Genomic DNA, 7,826 nt, shown 5'->3' on the forward strand with positions numbered 1-7,826 from the left:
AAGCCTTTTCTAAAACTGCACAGGTGTAGGACTTGACCCTGGAATAGTGCCCCAGAACAGCACCTTACCTTCCTTCCCTTATGCAACAATGGGCTGTTTTGAAATTGTCAAAGTCTCATTCTCACTTCCAGCTGAGTTAGAAGAGGACATTCGACAATGTGCCGACTGGTGTATGTCTTGGTAAGCCTGAAAAACAGAGGCCAGTTCAGAGAACCTTTGCTCACAGCTATAACTCCTTACAGCCTGCTCTCTCATATTCCAAAACCAGCAGTTAAGTGTTTGCTTAGACTTTAATACCTAACCTTAAAATAAGCTATAGAAAGGATCATTGGGTGAGGAAGGGGCATTAAATTGTTTCACTCCTGGGATTTTGGTAATTCGTTATTCAGTACAAAAGCAAAGTTTATAATAAATGTAATTCATAATGAACAGTTTGATCTGTTCTAGTCATAACAGTGACTGGTGTGCTTTTAGTTCAATTTATATACATCATAGCAGTTTCGATAAACGCACAAACTATAAAGGATTTCCTGTGCTGTAGCAAAGTGCCTATTTCTGTAAATAAGGACTCATGGTAGGGATCACAACGATTTCAACAGGATTTCCTGAAACAGTGAGAGCTTGCAGAACCATCTTTTAAGAGTAAACCCATGACTTCAGTTTGGCTACAATGATGCCTTCCCACACATTTCATAGCCTGTCTGACAGGGAGATCCAAGCAATTTTTTTTCTTTGCCTCCCCAGAGGCCAAAGCATGATAAAGTAAGCTATTTTTGCAACCTTTTTTAAATGCGTAGTTTGATATATGCAGATACACTTCCTTTGGGCAGTAACACAGCAGCATGATTGGTGCATATTGTTCTGTTTCTACAGTTTTGCTTTGCTTTCCATTCACCTGTGTCTCTGTAACATAGCCCGAGCCTTTCATAGCTTTCCCATAGGTAAACATAAATGTCAAAGTTACATATCTGATGGATGCAAAACCAACTCAGGATTGTTATCTCCCAAAACACTCGTTCCTGGACAAAGGCAATCAAGTTCAAATGAAACTAAACAATTTCTTCCTTTAGAGGTGTTTGTCTAAAATATTGTATAACCAAGGTCCAATCAACGATTTCTTACAACAATATAACCCTAAAATTGGTAAGAGAAGTAAGTTGTCCTAAGGATATTATTGCTTGTATTTTTTCCTGCAAACAGGACAATTGGAAGGAAAATCCAAGTCCAAATGGGACAAAATCAGGGTACTAAAACAGGTAGCACAGATTTTGTCCTTCCTGCATTGAAATGACAAAGCTGACTCATCCAGAAGACACAGGAGGGGAAGAGAAGATCAGAGGGGCAGACACTTGTGATTTGTGCCATTGTGAAAGGGATTCTGAAGTGTCTAATTCACTTACAGCACCTCACATTAAACTCAAAGAGGCAAAGAATCTCTCCTGACATGTCCTCTCACCTCTCAGAAAAGTGGGAACTGACCATTTTGTAGCAAAATCTTACACTGGGTCCTGGCCATCAGGAAGCATTCAGGGCTAGATTTGCTCACATCCCAGCTAGAAACAGCCCACTGGGCTGGAAGGACAGAACTGCTGCCACCTTTACTGGCCCAGGGACACTAGTTTCTCCCCCAGGCTTCTCATCCTGTGTGCTTGCCTCCTCCCCTTGGAGACCTCTTCTATGTTCAGGGAAGGTATTTTCTTACCATGTCACCCCATTCTGCCTTGCTTTCCCTTCTGCAAGCTCTGCAGTGCAGGCTTAAAGGGGAACATGGCCTCTGCAGCAGCACCAAGGTTGAGCAGTCCTTACATCTTGCAAATAGGAAGTCAAAGACAACATCAAGGTCTTCTTCACATCAAGATACCCTTCTCACCCTAGAAGGGCATAAACATAGATATGATTAGTTATACATATATGCAATTCCTCCATAGGTTCAGCTTTTCTTCCTTTGCATCACTGAAAAATTTTTTACTTTCTCTGACATCATGCCCAATCAGTGCTTGAGTTTGAGTGTCCAGACAGATGTAGTCTCTCTAATTTCTAATATTCTCAGCTTTTTCTTTCTGCAGCAATGACATTTAAGATCAGAAGATTAGCTCAAATTCTAAGAGCACCATGAAGAGCAAATGAACACCCAATGGTGCAAGAAGAGGCAGAGAGAAAAAGGAAGAAGGACTATTTGGGTTCACAGCAGTATGCTTTTATTTGTTGAAGAAGTGTTTGTCTTTAAAGCATTCAAAAGCATATAATAGTGGTCTAATGGAATTTCAGTCTTACCTTTGAAGTCCTCAAATATACTCTGAAGCAGAGTCAACTTTCTTTAAAGTATCAAAATAAACGCTGTGTGGTGGTTTGGTTTGTTCGTTTGGTTTTTTTTTAATGTGAACATCACCTGTCAGTGTTCAAAGATTTTTCAGACAGGGCCTCATGGCAGTGCTGCTCTCTGCTATTGAAAATTTTGTTTAGAGCTATGTTCTCCAGATTAATTTTCCAAGGTTGAATTGACCTTCAAAAGACTCTGTTAACTGTCCTTTTTCTTGTCATTTGACCAAAGGGGCTTTTCCTCTGCCTGGGCAAGCAGAAATCCCTTAAGTGTTCCTTTCCCACAATAGATTTTTCAGGTGTCTTTTCTGGGAAGTTCCACCTTAAATTTTTATTTCTTGCCTTCATAGGCAAAAACTGGTGTCTGGATTCTAACTGCTGACACCAGCCTTCACATCACTTCTGAAATTTATTCAGCTAATCATGCCTTTTCAGTTAATACACTTACATGGAACTAATAACATAATCAAATTAAAACACTGAGAGGTTCCATGTAATAAAATATACCCTGCCTCACTGTGTTTTTAGACTGACCTTGACAGTGAGTTTTTTGCTTAAAGCAATTAGTTAGATGGCTACTGTTCCCTCCAGAAATTCAGTTCTCTTTCATGATCTGAGGGGTGTGTAAATTATTGCTTCAGTGTTCTGTCAGTCTTTGTAAATCATTGCCACACTGTGCTCTTTCTTTTCTTCATGGATACTATTGTAAGAACGAATACCTAATGCAGATGAGAGCTGCTGGGTGAGGTGGGCAGGATCCATGTCAATGGTCACCAGGAAGCTAAAGTCATAGAAAGCCAGGACACTTGAATCCCAGAAATGGCACAGATGCATCCAAATAACAAAAACAAGAACCTGAAACATGACTAAGAATGAAAAAATAGAACTTTCCCCATAAAAGCTTTCTTTTAGCCAAAAGTCCAAAATTATTATGCTGGCTAAAAAAACCCAAACAATACATATTAACTTATGAAGGTTCTTACAGCTACTCAAAGCCATTACAAGGAAATGAGTCACAGTCCCATTTTCTTCTAGTCTGGACCTCCAAACTGGACCACGCTTTCCATGAAGCACCATGAGGGAAGACAGTCCCTCGCAGCCATCATATTGTGTCTCAGAGTCCTTGAACTGGTCAGGCTGTCAGGGAATGCAGGGATAACCAAGCCTCCACCCTGAGGTTCTGTGGCCACAAACTATTTCAATTGATCTATATTTCTTTATCAAGGGATTCCCCCCCCTCCCCACAACGGAAAGCAGTGACATTTTCCATGCCCAAACCTATTTTGCTATTTAAATAGTTTCATCATATTTTTGCCTCTCTACCTTACTCCTTCTTCCCCTTCTCAAGTTCCTCAGGGGGAAAGGGCCTTGAGAAGGGAGAAGATTAGCAAGACTCCTAGCGACTTTATACCATTTATAGTACCCTGATCATGTTGTCTTCTTTTGTGCAACAGATCTTGATGCTCTTTTCCATTTTCTTCAGCAGCTGCTACTACTTCCAGCTGAGATCTTTTAGAAATGTGTTAGGCCTCAGAGAAGCTATATGTCCACATGTAAGTTAAACTCAGTATTTTACACTCTTGTAGAGAAATTTGCGAAACATTCTTTGTTAAAAAGGAAACTGTCTAGAAAATCAGATTTATGAAGCATCGAGCTTTAAGCTAAAGCATCAAAATGTGAAATTTTGGGCTGGACTTAGAAAAGAAGCAGCACCTTTAGTTTGCAAAACTTAGGGCTTGGAAAGTACACCTCATTCTTTTCTTCCTACTTTATAGACCTTTTTATTTTTAGAATAGCTCCTAATGTGTGGCCCCATCATCTAACATTACATAACCTGAAACTAGGCCTTCTTTACATTGATCAGCTCTAGCCAAAGACTTGAGGAGTATTTTCTGCTGTTGGATCTGCAAGGTAAACGACCTTTTTTCTTTTCCTGTGCTGAATTTCTGATACAGCCGGTGCAAGTTCATTGCAGACAGGAGAACAGCAATCTGTTCTTACAGAAAAGAGAAAAAAAAGCTGAGAAATGAAGAATATTTTCCTTATTGTTATTTTACATGAAAATGCTATGATATTAACAACGGGATACTTTAACATGCACAAAGACTCAAGCCCCTTTAAAATATTCCCTTTAAAAAACATTTTTTTGAAAGATGTTTTCCACCACTGAGCCTTTTTGAAAGGATCTTTAGAAAGGAAGTCTAAAAGAGAGCTTGATCATGCATTTCAGAGAATATAAGGCTGAACAAAATTCCATATGCTGCTGTTTCAAAAAGGCAATAAAATCCAGTTCATATTCCATTTTTTTTCATTAAAAATATATAGAAACAAATGACAGTAGAGAGTTATATAAATGTTGTGCCAGTAAAGCTTTCTTTCTGCCTTGCTCCATCACTTATTCTATATAGGTCATATATTTTAGAGAAAATGATTTTGGAAATGTGTCAGTTCTTAAAACATTTATCAAGTCTTTTCATATCCTTCTTCATATGCAGCCATACCTGGTACCCTATGTCTGCCTAGGTACACCTCAGAGAGGGAGAAAATAAAAACATAATTAACATGCTTTAAAAATTGTGAACATCTATCAAAACCTTGCGTTTGCCAAGTAACATATGAATTTAACTTTATTACAGGCTTTCATGAGATAATTATAGCATTGGGAAGTTCTTGAGATGTTTCATTAAACAGAAAACAATCACAATAGGCGAATGTTGACTATTGTTGTTACAGTGCTCACAATATGCAGCAATGTTCATGCTTCACATTGCTGTGGTTAATGTTGGAGCACAGTGACTGAATAAAACAGCCTAAAACTAAAGCTAAGGATAACGACAATATCTTTTTCACGAAAGCCTGAGATCTCTGGAGAGGCCAATGTGGCAAAATTTTATGAAAGACAAGATAGCCCAAACTGTTGCTCTACAATAGGATTTCTGTTTGTTTCAGAATTTCCACAACTTCATAAATATGCTTTATGGAGCTTGTGTGATTGATTGCTTTGTTTTAGCTTTATGCACAGATTTGCTTTTCAGCCTGCCAATCTATGATCACCACATAAAATATTAACCAACTACTTGGTTTTTAGTGTAGTTACTGGCTAAGGACCTCTTACTGAAGATACTCCTGCCGTCCCATTTGGCATATAAAGAGCAATGTACCCAGTTCCACAGACAACGGAGAAGTTCACAATATCATACACAGGGAGTGTATCTTGCAGGTCTTACAAATGATTTGAACTTCAAGAAAAGGAAAAAAAAAAAGAGTCTAAATGTCCTAGAAGAAACTCTGAAGACAAGCTGACACTCTATTTTACAGATGATGTTGCCTCTGCACTAGCTGTAGGTCATCCATTTTCTTGTGTTGTACACAATGTGTAATTATTTATATTACAGAAGCATATAGATACTCCACAAATTAATTCCGGATTGGGCTAAGTATTCATCTATTTCAAAAGGTACTCCTGCTTCCCCCACCCTGCCCCAAATTTCAAATTTTAATTATTAACACAGACAGATCAGTCAATCAGAAATATTATTCCCATGAGAATTGAAGCAGAATTGACTGAACAAAGCTAGGAGTCAAAACCAGACGTCCTCTACCACAGGCTTGTGCTTGCATGACGAAATTATCTTCCCTCTCTGACACTGGATATGAGGTGAAGTGGCCTCTGCTGCATTGTCAAGCTCTGATTAATTAGCTTGTGAATTTTGTAATTCCAGGGGCTTAAGCAAGTTTGTGTAATTTGTACATAGTGTACCTAATAAGCAAAGAGTACACTGAGCTCATGAACAGGCTTCTGTTATTGTTGCATAAAGCTATCTAAATAGAGGGTTTATTTTTCAGTGCAGCATTATTAATGTCTTCCCTATTATTGCGTGACGTGAGGAACAGAATGCCTTTATCTCCCTTGTTGGCTGCAGGCTTTCAGTAGAGTTCAAACACATACCCTGCTCTGCAAGTACAATCTGGTTCAAAACTAAATGCAGACTAATGCAGGTTGAAAAATGTTTTTAAAAAGAAACTTTCTATATTAACCAACCTGCCCCCATAACAAATCGGTTCCCAGTTAGGAAAGGTCTTCACTTTCCATCATGGATGTTGGAGTGTGATCTTCCTCTGCCTCAGTATCTTCTGTCTCTCTGTGCAGATATGCCAAGGTTTGTTTCCTTTTCAGACACATCCTAGTATTGCTCTCCTCCACCAAGCCTGGTGTAGGGCAACCAGAAGCCCCATACCCCCAGGCCTTCCCACCACCCTAGGCAGCCCAGGCTCCAGTGTCCCTGTCCCACAGCAAGCTGTCTCCATTAATGCAGCACTGGAGAAGTGGTACTTATGAATGAGGGGACTAGCAAGGCTAGAGCTCTTTAGGCACCTACCAAGCACTGGCCTCCTGCAGACATGCAGGCTTGAGGGAGTCTCTCTGGGTTGCTCAGAAAAGGATGAAAGGGAGTAATCCTGCCAGCCTGGGAAAACAAGAGTGGGGGAAGATGCACAAATTATTTTGGGGAACAAAAATAGAAAAAGGAAAAAAAAAAAAAATTCCCTCCTTCACAGAATCCCTTCCTGGAGGCTTTACTGTTGAAGACCTTCTGGATTCAAAGATCAGTCCCAGGTGGCTTTTTGGCCAATTGACCATCACACATCTCACCCAGCACCCTGCTAGGTGTGTGGGGGGGTCCTTGTATTGCTCTGATGGGTAACTAAAAGTAAGTGGCATTGGCACAAACCTGGAGTGACGGCTGATACCAGCAGTATATGTGAAAACACACCTTAAACTAATTTTAACCTGTGACCGTGCCCTTTCTCAATGGAAGCTCTCACTCTGCGTAATGAGAAATCTGCAACAAACCATGTATCTGCTTAACCAGGGAAAAGGTATGAGGATTAAATACCAATAGACATTTTTCCTCAGGCCACAAGCATAAACATCCCACTCTCCACCCTCAAATACATTCTTTAATTCTGTATTTGTTGAGAACAGAAGATGGTCTCTGCTGTAACGACTGGGAATTTTGTTGGTAGCATAATGCTCCTGAATAGCCAGGAAGCTGCCTTCTGTTCTGTACTGGTGAGAAAAGGACTCAGTGGGCTGACATATATTTCACAGCTTTGCATATTATAACTTCAGATTTTATTTATCACTTCAGGTACACACGAATGAGAAAAGAGGGCAGAATTGTAGTGGAAGGCTCTTGCAGGCATAACTTGTGTTTCTTAACATGCTTGATTGTGAAGGAGAAACGCAAATGACCTGCACAATATTATTTAGCAAATAAGAGACTAAAAAGTAGGTGTGATGATTTGTTCTTGGTCTTCTAGCAAAGAAAAATGTCCACAACTCTGTTCTTGTATATTTTTTCCTTAACTCTGTCAGGCTGTATGAGAGATTCAGGTCAACAACTGTAAACTTGTACTAATCCTACGTCATGGATGACTACCAGCTTTCACTCTGATGACCATCGAAACCAAAGCTCAGCATCTTGTGAAAGCCAGGTTGACTGAGT

General features: G+C 39.7%; 1 long non-coding RNA gene across 1 annotated transcript in view; it reads right to left on the reverse strand.

Moving 5' to 3' along the window:
• The window catches only part of LOC138690160 (uncharacterized), a 31,777-nt gene extending 24,167 nt beyond the window's left edge, over nucleotides 1-7,610 (reverse strand). The window contains exon 1 of the long non-coding RNA XR_011328980.1: nucleotides 1,703-7,610. This is a non-coding gene — a long non-coding RNA (uncharacterized lncRNA). The remainder of the gene's footprint in view (nucleotides 1-1,702) is intronic.
• Between the last annotated feature and the right edge of the window lie 216 nt (nucleotides 7,611-7,826).

The sequence above is a fragment of the Haliaeetus albicilla genome, chromosome 20 (assembly GCF_947461875.1).
Source record: "Haliaeetus albicilla chromosome 20, bHalAlb1.1, whole genome shotgun sequence".
NCBI classification, from domain to species: domain Eukaryota; kingdom Metazoa; phylum Chordata; class Aves; order Accipitriformes; family Accipitridae; genus Haliaeetus; species Haliaeetus albicilla.